This window comes from Ursus maritimus (genome assembly GCF_017311325.1).
Source record: "Ursus maritimus isolate PB19 chromosome X unlocalized genomic scaffold, ASM1731132v1 scaffold_X1, whole genome shotgun sequence".
Lineage (NCBI taxonomy): Eukaryota > Metazoa > Chordata > Mammalia > Carnivora > Ursidae > Ursus > Ursus maritimus.
In genome coordinates this window covers 25972381-25989630 of record NW_024423319.1, presented here as the reverse complement: position 1 = coordinate 25989630, position 17250 = coordinate 25972381, and positions in this window count along the sequence as shown.

Genomic DNA, 17250 nt, shown 5'->3' with positions numbered 1-17250 from the left:
ATATTCATGATTGCTTTTCTTCCTCAAAAATTTCATAATGAGATATGTTTTCCTTATCTTGTAGACAAAGGAACAGGCAGAAAAAGGTTAAGTAATTTTCCTCAGATCACACAGCTAGTGGAGATAGATGTCAAATCCAAAAAGTCCAGCTCAAGAGTCTATACTCTTAATCTCTTTGAGGTCACAGATTCTAGTCCTTTTACTTATAAGGTGTCAGTGTGCAACACAATTCCCCTGCCTACCACATTTTGCATTTACTAGACACTCCAGATGAGAGAGCAGGAATTGACTTGGTATTTCTGGGTCATGTGTGATCAGTTTGATACAGATCTCTACACCATGCCAGGTCACAAGCCAGAAATTTACTAGACTTTCTCAGCCCCCTTATCAACAAATACTCAGTAAGAACATAGCATGGATTAAACTGTAAGTTTCACCTTTGTGATTCCCTCTTCTAATATCTAAATTTCCATATTCACAGGGAATAATACAATGTAATTACAATTGGGTTGCCACCACAGAGAGTTGGTTTGGCATAATGTAATAGTAAGGGCCCTGAACTTGGAGTCAGAAGTCTGAGTTTGGGCCCATCTTGTGTCATTGACTATATGACACCGGATAAATGAGCTAACCTCTTTTCCTTCTGCATAATAAAAGCTAACTGCCCTTCCCTCTTAAGAGTGCTGGCAGATGAGTCCAATAATACCTATGAAAGCACCACGTCAACTGTAAAACAACTTATATAATTGTAAGTATTAATTACTGACTTTTCAACTGTAAATGTATCAATGCTAGGTTACCTATTGTTTGGAAAAATATTACTCAGGGAATTGTCAACGTTACTGATCTTTTTTGTTTTGCTTCTATTGTTGGTTTACTGTTTCTTTTTTAAACAGGTAATTGAGGTATAATTTATATAACATACATATCAATCATTTTAAGTGTAAAATTCAATGATGTGGGGGTACATTTATAGAGTTGTGAAACTATCACTACCATCCAGTTTTAAAACATTTCCCTCACCCTAAAAATAATGCTCACATCCATGAAGCAGTCACTCCCAATTCAACCTCCCTCCAGCCCTTGGCAACTACTAATACACTTCCTGTCTCTGTACATTTGCTTATTCTGGACATTTTCTGTAAATGAAACCCTACGATACATGGCCTGTTGCATCTGGCTCTCGATCATTCATGCTTTAGCATGTATTAGTATTTCATGTCCAGTTTATTTCCGAATATAATCCTTTTGACATGTTGCGTTAAATTTGTGAATATCTTTGTTAAGAATGTTCTTCCCCTGGCTTTTTTACCTCTCCTACAGGGATTCATCTTATGTAAATGCTGGTATTCTTAATGTTGCCTCACATATCTCTGTTCATTTTACCTTTATCTGTTTTCTGTCTATTCTTCAGATTGGACAATTTGTACAGATTGGTCTTCAAGTTAACTGATTGTTTTGCCGTCCTAAATCTGCTATTGAGTCCCTCTAGTGAATTTGTCATTTCAATTACTATATTTTTCAATCATAAAATTTCCATGTGGTTCTTTTCATAATCTCTACTTCCTTCTTGAAAATTACTAGTTTGTTCATTTTTGTCATACTTTCCATTAAGTCTTTATTTATGCTCCCCTTTACTTCTTTGAATATACTTATAATAACAGCTTTGAAGATGTGTCTGGTAATTGAAACATCTGGAGACACTCAGACAGTTTACATGACAGATTTTTATTTTTATTTTTTTTTTTTACTGAGTATGGGTCATGTTCTCTTATTTTTGCATATTTCATAACTTTTTGTTGAAAACTGGACATTTTGGATGGTAATATACGATAGCAACTTTGGATTCTGATTTTTCCCCCGAAGGTAATTGTTGCTGATTTTTTTCATTCTTTATTTAGTAACCTTCCTGGGTTAAATCTGTGAAACATGTTGCCCAGTGATGTGTGCCTGCTGATCTATTTGGTCATATTTTTGTTATATTCTTTTTTTTTTTTAAGTTACTGCCGTCTTCCTTTTTTTAAGATTTTATTTATTTATTTGAGAGAGAGAGCACAAGTAGGGGTAGCGGCAGTGGGAGAGGGAGCAGGGAGCCCAATGTGGGACTGGACCCCAGGACGCTGGGATCATGACCTGAGCCGAAGGCAGATGCTTTACCAACTGAGCCACTCAGGCGCTCTGTTATATTCTTTTTTTAAGCCTGCTTTCCTAAGGGTGAACTCTATGTCCCTGTAACTCTGTGGTCAATGATGCACAGAGGTTGTGTTCAACCATCTCAAGTTTTATCTTCTGCAATGGATCGGTGTGTGGGAAAGGGAGCACATTTAAAGTTCACGCCAATTTCAAGTTTGCCACGACTTTTATTTTCCATTGGGCCATTCCTTATCTCTCCTGGACAAGTGTGGCTAGCCTGAGCCCTCTTAAATCTTCACTGTCTGCTGCACACATGCATAGTCTCAGACAGGAATATCCTTTTCACTACTCGGGTTAGCAGAACTGTTGACCTTCCACACAGGCCAAACCCCACCAAGACTGTCACTTCTACAAACACTGTCACTGGACGTGGGAGTCGTGCACCTGTCCACATCAAGTGAATTATCTTCAACCATGGTAGTGCAGCTACAACTCTTACAGCCTGCCCCACCATGGGCACTGACCAGTCTTTGGGAGAGGGGGTGGTAGAGCATGAGTGGCCCCAGGCCAAAACACCAGAGATTCCCACTCTTGTTACCGAAAGTCCAACAGTTTATTCAAGTATAAGTGCTTCTTGGATTGTTACAGGTCTTTGGTTGATTTCCAGAGTGCTTAAAGGGCTGTTTTTGTCAACTTCTCAAGCTTTATGGTTTATAGTTCTTTTTTAGGAAGTGGATTTGTAGATCCTCAAAGTCTATAGCCAGAAATCCTGCCTACTACTGAACTTATAATAGCCAACTTTATAGAAATCCTATACATTAGAGATTTGTGGGGGTTTTGCTTAACACTTCAAAGACTTAATACAAGAAAAACAATGTAAAAGGTCTCATTAATAATTTTATTTTGATTATATATTCAGGGCGCCTGGGTGGCTTAGTCAGTTAAGCGTCTGCCTTGGACTCGGGTCATGGTCCTGGGGTCCTGGGATCGAGTCCCACATTGGGCTCTCTGCTTGTTGGGGAACCTGCTTCTCCCTCTCCCTCTCCCTCTGCCTGCAGCTCCCCCTGCTTGTGCTCACTCTCTCTCAGTCAAATAAGTGAATAACATCTTAAAAATAAATAAAAATATACTGATCATATATTCATACTATATTTGGATATATTAATAAAATTAGTTTCACCTGTTCATTTTTTTCTTTTTTAATGTGACTCCCCAGAATTAATATATATATAGATACATATATGTATGTATGTATCTATCTATATATATATACATCCTGCATTATATTTCTATTCTAGATCTAATATCCTGTTCATAAAAAATACTAGAGACAGAGAAACATATCAAATAATGTAACAGGGATACAAAGAGTGAAATCAAGAGTATGAGAAACTCTACATGAAAAAATTACCCAATTTCTTCAACAAATAAATTTCAAGAGAAAAAACAAAAAAGAGAAAAGAAATGTAGGAATTAAAAGAGATTTAAGAGACACCGCTATAAATTATAATATGCACCCCTTTATAAAAATATTTATTTTAGAGAGAGACAGAGAGCAAGAGGGTGTGGGGAGGGGCAGAAAGAGAGGGAGAGAGAGAACCTCAAGCAGACTCCCTGCTGAGCATGGAGCCCAATGTGGGGCTTGATCCTAGGACCCTGAGATCATGACCTGATCCGAAATCAAAAGCCAGCTGCTCAACTGACTGAGCCACCCAGGTGCTCCTGCAATGTGTACCTCTTTTATTAGGATTCTCATCTGAACAAACAAATGAAAAAACTACACATACATTTATGAGATAGTCTGGGGAATTTGGAAATGTACAGCATATCTAATGACACTAAAGATTTATTGTTTATTTTTAAGGTACAATAGGGTATTATACTCAAATTAGCGTTTTCGTATCTTACAATCAAATACTGAAGTTTTATGGATGAAATTATAGGATATCTTGGACTTACTTCAAAAAATCTAGGGAGGTAACAGAGGGAATTGTTTGGGGTGTAGATGAAGCCACATTGTCTATGAGTTGAAAATTAGGGCATCTGGGTGGCTCGGTCGGTTAACTGTCTGCCTTCGGCTCAGGTCATGATCCCGGGTTCCTGGAATCCAGTCCCACATTGGGCTCCCTGCTCAGCAGGGAGTCTGCTCCTCCTTCTCCCTCTGCTGCTCCCCCAGCTCGTGTTCTCTCTCTCACTCTGCTCTTTCTCTCTCAAATAAATAAAAAATCTTAAAAAAAAGAAAATTACTGAAGTTATGTGATAGCTAAGTGTTGGGTTCATTCAATTATGCCATCTACTTCAGTTTATGTTTAAGATTTTAGATAATAAAAAGTTAAAACAGTTTTGGAGAATTTAATGATTTGTGAAAACACCGGAATACAATGTTAAATGAAAAAAATAAGATACAAAACTGAAACAAATAATGAAATGCTGTTAAAACTAATTTCATGGGAAGAGGGGGTGATTACATAGAACTTTAACTTTCTGTTAAATTCTCCATAATTAACTTCTATTGATTTTTAATCAGAAAAACAGTACTCACCATAGAGGTTTATTACCAATTATTTGAAAAAAATTGAAAAACTGAAAGGAAGTACATCAAAATAACTAATGGCAATTATCTCTGTGTTGTGTGATCATGAATAACTTTTATTTCCTTATTATATTTTCCCTATTCTCCACATTGAGGATGTATTACTTTTCCATCAGAAAAATAGGATTGACAAGTTTTATGTGGAGAACTTGAGATTTTTACTTTCCTTTCTGCTCTTCCCATCCATGCTCACCTAGATGCGTAGCTATCTGGCCATTCATTAGAAGGTACATATTAATAGTATCTCACACATTGCAAAGCATTTCAGACATTTTCAACCTTCTAAATGTCATATATAATATTACAATTTATATGCTTACTCCCCTCTGACATAGTACACCAGGAAGACACTATTACTCTCACTTTCAGATAAGAAAACAGTGCCTCACATATTCGCAAAACCTGGCGAGCCAGTAGCAGATGCTGGATGAGAACCCAGGTTTCATGACTCCTAGTCTGGTGCTCTTTTCACTATAACATGTTGCTTCCCATAAAGAGTATCCAACTCAGAATACTATTAATTTAGCAAATAACTAACTCAGGCCAATTGAATTCAAGTTAGTTATTTCAATTAACTGTACTATCCATTTTACTTAACTGCAACAGAGAGCCATGTGCAGGAAAGAGGCACTCAGATGAAATAACAGGGAGGAAGCAGGAGAATTTTGTGACATATGGCATGCTTGCTGATGAAATCAAAGGTATGTTTCATGCCAGCTTTTGGTCTGCAAAGTGTCTTTCATTTCACTAAGAGGTATACCCCACGCCAGGAAATGCACAACCTCCTAGCCCTTTCTTTTGAAATCTAAACCCATGAGAGCATGGACTTGGCATGACTTGATGGAACATTGAATGCAATATGCTTGACCCATTTGTGGGTACAAACAATCCAGATTATCCACTGTAGCGAAGGACTCTAGATTGTCATCTGGATTCGCCATCAGCTCAGGGAAAGTGGGAATACAATTGGGTCTTAGGTTTATCTCTGGGCTGGAGAGTAAGGATTTGTAATTTCAGAGAGTAAAAAATAACCCCCCAAAAAGAAAAAAGAAAATGAAAGTTAATCCAGGAAGCAACTAAGTATACTAAAAGTACAGGTATACTTTGCAGATATTAAGGGTTCAGTTCCAGATCACCACAATAAAGTAAATATCATAGTAAAATAAATCAAATGAAATCAAATGGTTTCCCAGAGCATATAAAAGTTATGCTGACACAGTCCTTCAGTCTATTAAATGTGCAATAACATTATGTCAATAGCATTATGTACATATTTTTATTAAGAATATTGCTAAAAATGCTAATCATCATCTGAGCTTTCAGCAAGTCATAATTGCTGATCACGGATCACTGTAATAAATACATTAATAATGAAAAAGTTTGAAATATTACGAGAATTACCAAATGTGACACACAGACACAGAGTAAGCAAATGCTGTCGGAAAAACAGCACCTGATAGACTCGCTTGACAAAGGGTTGCCACAAACCTTCAATGGGTAAAAAAATTAAATAAAAAACAAACCCACAATATCTACAAAGCGCAACTATAAAGAAAAACACAATAAAACAAGGCATGCCTTTACAGGGCAAAATCAGCTAAGTGCTCTTATATAGAATAACATCTTTGTGCCTGGGAGGGTTGTAAAACCCCCAAATGGACCTTAGATTGGTGCAAAGGATCTAATCCTTGTTGCAAATGAATCTGTTTCTTCTCTAGCAGGGAAGGGAGATGCTGGAGAGCAGAGCAGGGCACCATAGGGTGTTTGAAGAAGACATCTCTAGATTTTTAAGAACCTTTATTACCACTTCAATAAAAACTCTCAGGGAAAATACCAATTTAGAAAGAAGACCTTATGTTTAAGTGGAGGCATTCACTAGGTGAGACCAGGGTCTTTTCCAGAAACATCACTGTCATTTTGGATAACTTGGTCCTCCAACTGGTATGGTCAAACTTTCTCACTTGGTAAACCTTGTCTTCAATGCAAATGACTGCTAACTAGGAAGGTGGTTTGTATAAGGGAAGAAATAAAATATTTTGGAGTTCATTCCAAGTGCAGACGTTTAGATGGCCAAAGGGAGGCATATGCATCCTTGAATACCTCTATTATAGAAAAATAGAGCTACCCTATGATCCAGCAATTGCACTACTGGGGATTTATCCCAAAGATACAGACATAGTGAAGAGAAGGGCCATATGCACCCCAATGTTCATAGCAGCATTGTCCACAATAGCTAAATTGTGGAAGGAGCCGAGATGCCCTTCAACAGATGACCGGATTAAGAAGATGTGGCCCATATATATAATGGAATATTACTCAGCCATCAGAAAGAACGATTACCCAACATTTGCAGCAACATGGATGGGACTAGAGGAGATTATGCCAAGTGAAATAAGTCAAGCAGAGAAAGACAATTATCATATGGTTTCACTCATTTGTGGGACATAAGAAATAGCAGGGAGATTGGTAGGAGAAGAAAGGGAAGAAGAAAAGGGGGGTAAACAGAAGGGGCAATGAACCATGAGAGACTGTGGACTCTGAGGGCTTCAGAGGGGAGGGGGCTGGGAGATTGGGATAGGCCGGTGATGGGTATTAAGGAGGGCACGTATTGCATGGAGCACTGGGTGTTATATGCAAACAATGAATCATGGAACAGCACATCAAAAACTACGGATGTACTGTATGGTGACTGACATAACATAATAAAAAAATTATTTAAAAAAAAAAAAGAAGAATGAGAAGCAGCACATTGAAGCAAGCTTTTCAGTCAGACAGACCTGGGTTCTATTACCAGCTTTTCCATTCACTTAATTTCATGTCTGCTCATCTATAAAACTGGAATAACAATATCTACCTTGCAATGTTGATGTGAGAATTAACAAAACTACATCGGATGTATTTTGTAGCAACAAGTTTGAAAACATATACATCATCGAGGTATCAGCAATGGTTAGGTGACTGAATTCTTAGGTTGATTATTAGATAATGGCACTAAAGGCAACCTTTTATTATTTTCTTTTTATTGTCTTGTGTTTTCTTACAATGAACACATTCTAATATAATGAAAAGAATATCGCATACTATTTTAAAATAATATATGTGAAGTTCCTATTCTTGTGTGGGGCACACAATAAGCACTCACTTCCTCATCGTTGGCTGCCATCATTGTTGTCATGAGTATCGTCATCATCTTATCTTTCCTAAGTGTGAAAACTGAGGCTTAGAGAGGTTTAGTAGCTTACGTAGTTCTATATATCTCAGAAGCAAATAAAATGCCTAACATACCACCTGAAATACACACATATTTGGACACATCTCACTTCATGAATCATGAATAAATAGATTTGGTTGAGAAAGTCACCAACTCAAACTTGAGCAACCATAATAGGCTCTCACTGAATCAGATTACTTAAAATGGTGGGAAAATCTTGACAAAGGGACAGTATACACAAGAGTGATATGAAGATTTGACAGGGACAAATAAAATGACAGAGACAAATAAAATCACATCAAGAAAAGGAAGGAATTTCCAATAATAAAAATTAAAGAATAACAATGCTCTTCAATAATCACTTACCAATATCCTAGATAACAATCAGTAGGTAAAGTTTTTCTCTAAAATCACTGCCTTCTCTCTCTCTTAATCATGTCAACGTGCGTGTGTTCATGCACACACACGCGCAGGAAATCCCTTCCCCTCACTTCTTCAGAATCCCAGTGGCTTTTTGCTGCTCCCAGACTGAATAAAAGACCCTCGTATAGCACTTTCCCTTCATCCCTACTCCAAATCTAGCCCTCTTTCCTCTCCTTCATCAAAGGAGATTTGATGGTTGATGGGTACTTGATGTGTCTGTCTATCCCTTTGTCTCAGGTCTTTAGCAGATGTCTCCCTGTCAACAACTTATTCAAAGTGATTAATGACTAATCAGAACTAAATAGGTTATCCCTCCGAGTAGTTAAAATTTACAGAGGTTATTTGGAAATTCCCCATCTTTGACTAAAGGTATTAATTTTTAGTTTTGATATTTAGGCCCCAGAGTTGACCACTGAGGAAGATACCTGGTGACTGCAAAGTGCCTTCCTTTGTGCTTCCTAAGTCAAAGTACCCCAGCAACAACCGATTTTATGGGGCTGAATTCTAGCAGGACCTGATTGTTTGAGCCTCAGGGCAGAGACAGGACTAGCCTAAATCCTCATGGAACGCCTTCTGTAGATTTTAATATTAAGTGAGAAGAAGTGAGCTCATCCCTAGATAGAAACTAATAATGATAAATTTCTTCCTCTTCACAGCCTCAGAAGGACTATGTGTTATGTTATTGGTTGCCTCAACCATATGAATGAACACTGTAGAGTAAGTTAAGATTTGGGACTTCAGTGAATTGTAGTATCCATGTGCTTATATAAAATTCTTCTAATAGGAGTCAGTGATACAAAGCTAGGGCTGTTCTCCCCCTCTGCCAATGTTATACAAGTCCTGGAAAAGCTACTGGACTGAAAAAGAATTGGTATTTCTAGAATTTTTTTTCACTGAGTCTCATTTGGTGTTTGTTTCAAAAATCTAAGGTTAAAAATGCCCACAGTAAATGACTGTGAGCATTTCGCCTTTGACAAAGCATGTGAATTACAGTCAATGCTCTGTGTTCTGGCATTCTGTAAGCAAGAAAACTCTATTGATTGGGGCTTCCTCCAGTACCATAAAAGATAATTCTAATAATGACCCCGAAGAACAGCATAAACTGGAAATGCCTTCTGAATATTTAAAAAATGACTATACTCTATTCATTATCATTTTATATTTAATATAGTTTACTAAATTCTTATTCCTTGGAAGTGGTACAAATCATATTACTTGATTAAGCAGGGCATCTGATTCTTCAATCATGCTGAATTTATAAAAACACTACCATCAAGGCACACACCGCTGAATCAACCTCTAGGCCCACTATAACTTTCTTTGATGCAGTGTCAACTTAAAGCATTTACTCATGAGCAAGTGTGACTAACACATGGGTGACATCCACTATGCTTAGAGATAAGTAGTCATTTATATCTCTAAGGTATCTTGACATCAGAATACACATAGGTTGACAAATGTGGCATGAGTCGTAATCATTTACGAACTACTTGTCACAGAAAATGAACTGGGTGTGGGCTATCTTTTGGCAATGCTGTGAGTGTTTCAAATAAAATGTAGCCTAGACTTCTCATTGTGTTTAATTAAGACAATATTACAAATACTAATTAGCTGCATTTAATTTTTAAAGCAATTTAAAGTTCATAGTTTAAGGGGGAAGAAAACTAAAAACAATAGACATGGTTCTGTGCAATGTAATGAATGTTTGGGAAGCAATCACTGGAGCACAGCATAATGAGGTTGACAAGTCAGTAGCACCGGCATTTCTACACAACATCACAACTCAAACATCATTTAAAAAAACATTGAAAATTACATGTGGCACATTGAGTGTACTGAGCTGCAGTGCCAGTGGGGGGAAATCTGGTAGTTAAAAGTTCACAGTCTCTAACCGACAGTCAGCATGTAAGTTAGAAAGAGTGGTATACAAGCTGACACATAGGGGGAAATATAAGGAGAGGTGATCACTATTATTTTTTAAATAATAATACTAATAATAGCTCTACTCAAAATCAGGTATATGTTAAATAAGAAGTTCTTTCATGTTCTATTTCTGATACTCCCCTTTCCCTGATTCTCTTTCAGTCAGTGAAAATGAAATACTAAGGTGTGAAATTTCTTTGGGAATGGCTAATCTAGTTATCCATAGCAGATATTTCTCAATTTTTTCATGAATCTTTCTGCGCATGATGGTCAGGGTGACCTTTCTCCTCTTAATTAAGAAATGAAATGAAGTTGTCACTTTCACATACTACTTAAATCTTACGCTGAGAAAGAATTTGAAAGCCTCCTTGACTTTTTCAAGCACCGAGGCTGCTGTCCTAGGGTTTACTTGATCAAACAAAACTCTCTTTGAGGCAATCTCATATGAAGTACTTCCATGCGTCTCTCTGAATACAAGGCGATATAATGCCCAACAACGTCAGAAGCAATCATATTGTTTGCAGCTTTGAATTCTTACAGAGAATATTTAAATGGCTTTTCTATGAAACAAGGGCCTTCCCCGTGAATGTGTCTCAGATCTCTCAGCAGCGGGACTTTTTAAACTGCTACATGTCTTCTGACTCTTCAGTGGGATTAACTGCACACCCCGCCCCACCATTCCTTCACCACATCCTGCCCCTAGACCTGGGTTCCCAATAAATACATGATCTTGAAAGGCTTAAAGTGTTCCTATGTTTCTGCTACACTATGCCTTACTTTTTGCACTCAAGAATTTTTTTTCGTATGCCAAGCTGAGATCGTATGATAAAAATATTAGTCATCATCTTCAACACGTAAGGAAATCCAATAAGAAGTTCATGATCCCAAAGTCTCTGCAGTTGACAAATTAAAAAAAAAAACCTCCTGTGGCTTTCTTATTTAACACCTGATAATAATCTCACCTCTATGCAACTATTTTAATTAAAAAATGCAAAATACTGGGAAAAGTTATATATGAAGATATTTAATTTTAGTATTGTTTAGAGAATCAAATTACTAGGGGAAAAAATCCAACAGGTCAAAGTAGGAAAATAGTTGTGTTTTTGTATAGCCACTTGATTTACTATTATGGCATCATTAATAGTGAAGGCAAAGAAAACTATGTAGAGACTTGAAAACATGCTTATGATATAATGTTAAGTGAAGGAAAAAGAAATACACTTTGTAACTAAGTTAAAACAAATCAGTGCATAAAAAGACCAAACAGAAACACCTAAAAAGGATCAAATGAAAATGCATAAAAGTGACAGCAGTTATGACACTGTAACTATGCATAATGTATATTGTCCACATGCTCTGCATTATGGGCGTGTGTATCTTTTTCTTTTAATTTTGAAGTACAGTTGACATACAATATTAAATTAGCTTTAGGTGCACAACGCAGTAATCTGACAATTCTATACATTACTCAGTGCTCACCATAATAAGCGTAGTCACCATTCTGTTACCATACAACATTATTACATTTTTGACTATATTCCCTATGCTATACTTTCCATCTCCATGACTTCCTAATTTTATAATTGGAAGTCTGTACCTCTTAATCCCCTTCACCTATCTTTTAATTTTAGAAGATGGTATGAGTCTGTCTTCAAAGACACTTATCTAATTTTCAGCTAAGATTTTATACTTCTTAACTACTTCTTTAAGTTTTTATTTAAATTCCAATTAGTTAATATACAGTGCAATATTAAGTTTCAAGAGTAGAATTTAGTGATTTATCACTTACACATAATATCCAGTGCTCATCACAAGTGCCCTCCTTAATCCCCATCACTTATTTAACCCATACCCCCCACACACTTCCCCACCAGCAACCCTCAGTTTGTTCTCTATAGTTAAGAGTCTGTTCTATGGTTTGCCTCTCTCTCCTTCCCTATGTTCATCTGTTTCATTTCCTAACTAGTTTTGTGTTTCACACCCTAGGATTTTAGAAGAACACCTCTAGAACATGACCTCTGGATGATTAATTCAAGCATTTACTCTAACACCAGATGTTTATTGTTCTTCAATCTGAAAATTACTATAGTTATCGAAGTTCAAAGGTAGTAACTATTTTTGGAATCAGGTTTGATTAGTACAAGATAATCAACTGTTACTTATTGATTAAAAACTCTCTGGAATAAAGTAGCAGTAGTTTATACAGAAAAATAAAATGGCTTTTCTGGGTAAATATAGTAGTTTGGGAAGGCAGGTGCTGGATTATGGAAGAGAAAGAGAAACAAGTGCCTAGAGATTAAGAAGCATTGGCTCAAGAGGGACTTTGTAATTATACATTATCTGGGATTGAACTATTCCTAACCACCACCAAATAGGGTGGAAGACATCAAAATGAAAGGTGGTGACATCACTACAGATCCTATAGACATTAAAGAGACTAATAAGGGAATTTTTTGGGACAACTTTATAGCAACAAACTCAGTATCACAGATGGCATGGGCAAATTCCTTTAAAAACTGGCAAAACTTACCCCAAAAACTATAGAAAACCTATTATCCCCATATCTACTAAGGACACTGAACTTGTAGTTTTGGGTTTTTTTTAAAGATTTATTTATCTATTTATTTGAGACAGAGAGAAAGAGCATGAGGGGGAGGGGCAGTAGGAGAGGGAGAGAGAGTCTCCCAAGCAGGCCCTGCACTGAGCACACAGCCCAACACAGGGCTCCATCTCATGACCCTGAGATCATGGCCTTGTGATCACGACCTGGGCCGAAACCAAGAGTCAGACATTTAACTGACTGTGCCATCCAGGTAGTGCCCCTGAACTTGTAGTTTTTAAACCACTTCCAAAAAATAACTTTTGACCCAGATAGTTTTACTGATGAATTCTATGAAACAATTTAAAAAAAAAAAAAGGCCATCTTAAACAAGCTATTTCAGAAAATAGAAGAGGAAATATTCCCAACTCATTTTACTAGGCCAGTATAACTCTGCTACACAAACTCAACAAGTACTTCACAAGAAAAAAAATATATATTCTATTATGTGTTATAAACATAAACACAAAATCATGAACACAAAATTATCAAATGAAATTAAGCAATATATGAAGAAGGATAATAAATCATACTACATAGGGTTTATCCCTAGGATGCAAGGTTGGTACAATATTCAAGTATTAACCAACGTTACTCACACTATTGAAAGAATAAAAGATAAAATTCATATGATCACCTCAATGAGTGCAGAAACATATTTGACAAAACTTAATACCCATTAATGATTTTAAAAAGCTTTCTGCAAACTATGAATAAAAAGGAACTTCTTCAACCTATAAAGGGCATCTATATAAAAAAAAAAAACACCTTAAAGCTAACATCATACTAAAGACCAAAAATTTTTCTCCTAGAATCAGGAACAAGGAAAAGATGTCTGGTTTCCCCACTTCTAGTCAATATTGTACTAGAGAACCTAGAACACACAATAAGGTAAGCAAAAGAAATAAAAAGGATTCAGATTGTAAAGAAGGAAATAAAACTGTAAATTTGTAAGTGACATGATTGTCTACACAGAGAATCCTAAAGTGATTACAAATTAGCTACTAGAAAGTAGTAAGTGAATTTATGAAGGTCACAGGATTCATGATCACTATATGAAAATCTGTCGTATTTCTACATACTAGCAACAACTAGAAAATTAAAATGCCAATTATGTAGCATCAAAACACACAAAATATTTAAGAAAAAATTTAACCAAAATTTGCAAGACCTCTATGCTTAAAACTATGAAACATTACTGAGAGAAATTAAACAAGATCTAAACAAGTGGAGAAATATGTTTGTGGATACATATCATTAAGATGTTGATTCTCCCCCAAATTTCCCAATCAAAGTAACAGAGGGCTTTTTTGGTAGAAACTGACAAGCTGATTCTAAAATTCAGGTAGAAAAACGTAGGATTCAAAATAGCCAAAATAATCTTGAAAAAGAACAACGTTGAAGGAATTATGCTACTTGATTTTTAAACTTACTACAAAATGACAGTAATCAAGAAAGCATAGTACTGTAAGAAAAGGTAAATAGATCAATAAACCAAATGGAAGCAGCTTCTAAAAGAAATCTTCTGTAGGGAAAAGAGTTTGAACTCAACATCATGGGATGCCCGGGTGGCTCAATCCATTAAGGGTTTGCCTTAGGCTCAGGTCATGATCCCAGGACCCTGGGATCCAGTCCCACATTGGGCTCCTTGCTCAGCGGGGGGCCTGCTTCTCCCTCTGCCTGCTGCTCCCCTGGCTTGTGCTCTCTCTCTCTGACAAATAATAAAATCTTTTTTTTTTAAAGAAAGAAACCCAACTTCTGGCTTGAAAATATATGAAATATATTTACTAATATTTTTTACATTTCCATTGTGCCTTTCAGTTTCTGGTACATAGCTGGTGTTCATCAAACATTTGTTGAATAAATGGGCATCTTAAACATTCACACTAGGTCAGTAAGCCATTTGGCAGAGATTTAATTAATCCTCTGTGGTAAATGACATCATCTTGTTATTTGAAAATAATCTAGCTTCATCAACCTCAAAATGAATCATTTATGTATAAAAGCTGACTATGTGCATATGTTTTAGGTGAAATTACTAAAACTTACAAAAAATCTGTGGTAATGTACTTCTTATAGACCTCTTAGGGATATAATTGACCGAAATGGAATATACATGGTGAGTTAAACAGACCTTTGGGATGAGAGAAGGGTACAGAGTAAGGTATTTTTTTTCTTCTCTTTTGTGATGGCTGACTGCATGCTCCCCTCCCAGTATCAAGAGAAGAATGACTTTCAATGTGGCATACTGTAGGCACTGCAAACGAACATTTCATACGAATACATTTTGGACAAATTTTATCTTGAAAATAACTTCAACTCAAATCCCAGTTAATTAATCTAATTTCACAGCACGATGCATCTTATTAGGCTTAGCCATTCGTCTTTGCCCAAAAGGGCTTTGAGGTTTTGCTCGAGAGAATCAACAAATCTAATACAAAATTAAGGAAAGACAGCAATAGATCATAATTTTGGCTTTTAAAAATTATCTAGCAAAGCTGGCACAACACAGAGGTGAAGCAGGCAGCTATCTGTATGGTGTCACTTCTGAAATATGTACATCACCACCCTTCTCCCCACCCCCACAACGGCAGCTTGGCACTGAATCTGGCTTTCTCACCCTCAAGATTCATTCCTTTGCCTTAAGGGATTATCTCCAGAATTGCTCCATTAAAATGCAAATAAGCTATGTAGGAGGGGTGACACATTAACATACTCACAGTAATTATCTGCTGCTATCATCCTATCAGGATTAATTTATCAACTGTCCAGAAGAAATAAAAACCCTGAGGCTATCTAATGTTGGAGGAAAGATACAATTTAATGTGGGTGGAGCTAGGAAGGAGCTCAGGTGTTCAAGCCTAGGTCACACACCATGGTTGGAAGCTTTGCACAGCAAAGAAACAGCATTCACTCACTCAACCAGTAATCTTCCATTGAGTACCTATAACATGACAGCCATGGTACTAGTAACTAAGGCTACAGACAAGAATAAATTCATGTTTAACCTTTCCCATAGACACGGAGAATTTGGTGCCTGGAAAGAGAAGAATGTGCCTCCCCCACAGAACTGTGGTAGGGACTGAATGTGATAATGCTCAGGAAGTACTTAATATAGTACCTGGCAGGAAACAAGGGCTCAAAAAAGTGGTTGCCGCTATCACTGTTATTATTAAATTGATTCTGGTATCAATTCCCATGTAGCAGGGAGAGTTCCCCACACCAGCAAGCAATTCTTAGGACACCAAATCAATTCTGACACCATCTACCGAGCGATGGCATCAGATTCCATGGGTGAAAGGTTCAGTCCCATTACCACTTTAGACACCACTTGAAGTACAGGTTGTTACCTAGACTTCTTCCTGATCGGCAAGGTTCCAACAACCCCTTCCTCAAGTTCAATTAATTTACTAGAGCAGCTCATAGAACTCAAAGAAACATTTTACTTACTAGATCACCAGTTTATTATAAAGAGTGTAACTCAGGAACAGCCAGATGGAAGAGATGCATCTTAAAAGTATGTGGGAAAGGGAGCAGAGCTTCCATGCCTTCTCCAGGCATGCCACTCTCCCCAAATCTCCACATGTTCACCAAACCGAAAGTTCTCTGAACCCCATCCTTTTATTTCTTGTGTGGAGGTTTCATTATGTAGGTATGGTTGGTTAAATCATTGACCATTTGCATTTTAACTCAATCTCCAGCCCCCCTCTCCTCCATAAAGATCAGGGGGTGGGTCTGAAAGTTCCAACCCTCCAGTCACACAGTTGGCTCCAGTGGCAATCAGCCCCATCCTTGGGTAAGGTCCAGAAGTCACCTCATTAACATAACAAGAGACAATTGTATTGCTCTCACCGCTTAGGAAATTTCAAGGGTTTTAGGAGCTTGTGCCAGAAACAGTGGACAAAGACCAAATATATATTTCTTTTATAAATCACCATGTCACAATTATCTATTATCACTGAGTGGTAGTGAACTATAAAAGAATTTCTGGGAATGAAAATGAATGTTGAAATAGGTCCAAAGCACAAAAAGAATCAAGCGCAGGGGGTGGGGATGGGATGCCTGCGTGGCTCAGTTTGTTGAGCGGCCAACTCTTTATTTCAGCTCAGGTCATGATCTCAGGGTCATGAGATTGAACCCCCATGTTGGGCTCTGCACTCAGCGTGGTGTCTGGTTAAGATTCTCTCTCTCCCTCTACTCCTCCCCTTGCCTGCCTGTGTTCTCTCTCTCTCACTCACCCTCTCGCTCTCAAATAAATAAATAAATAAAATCTTTAAAAAATATCAAGCAGGGATTTCATGAAAGAGACAGGGTACTTAAGCTACAATCATAAAACATATATAGAAAGAGGGGAGAGGAAGAGTGGGA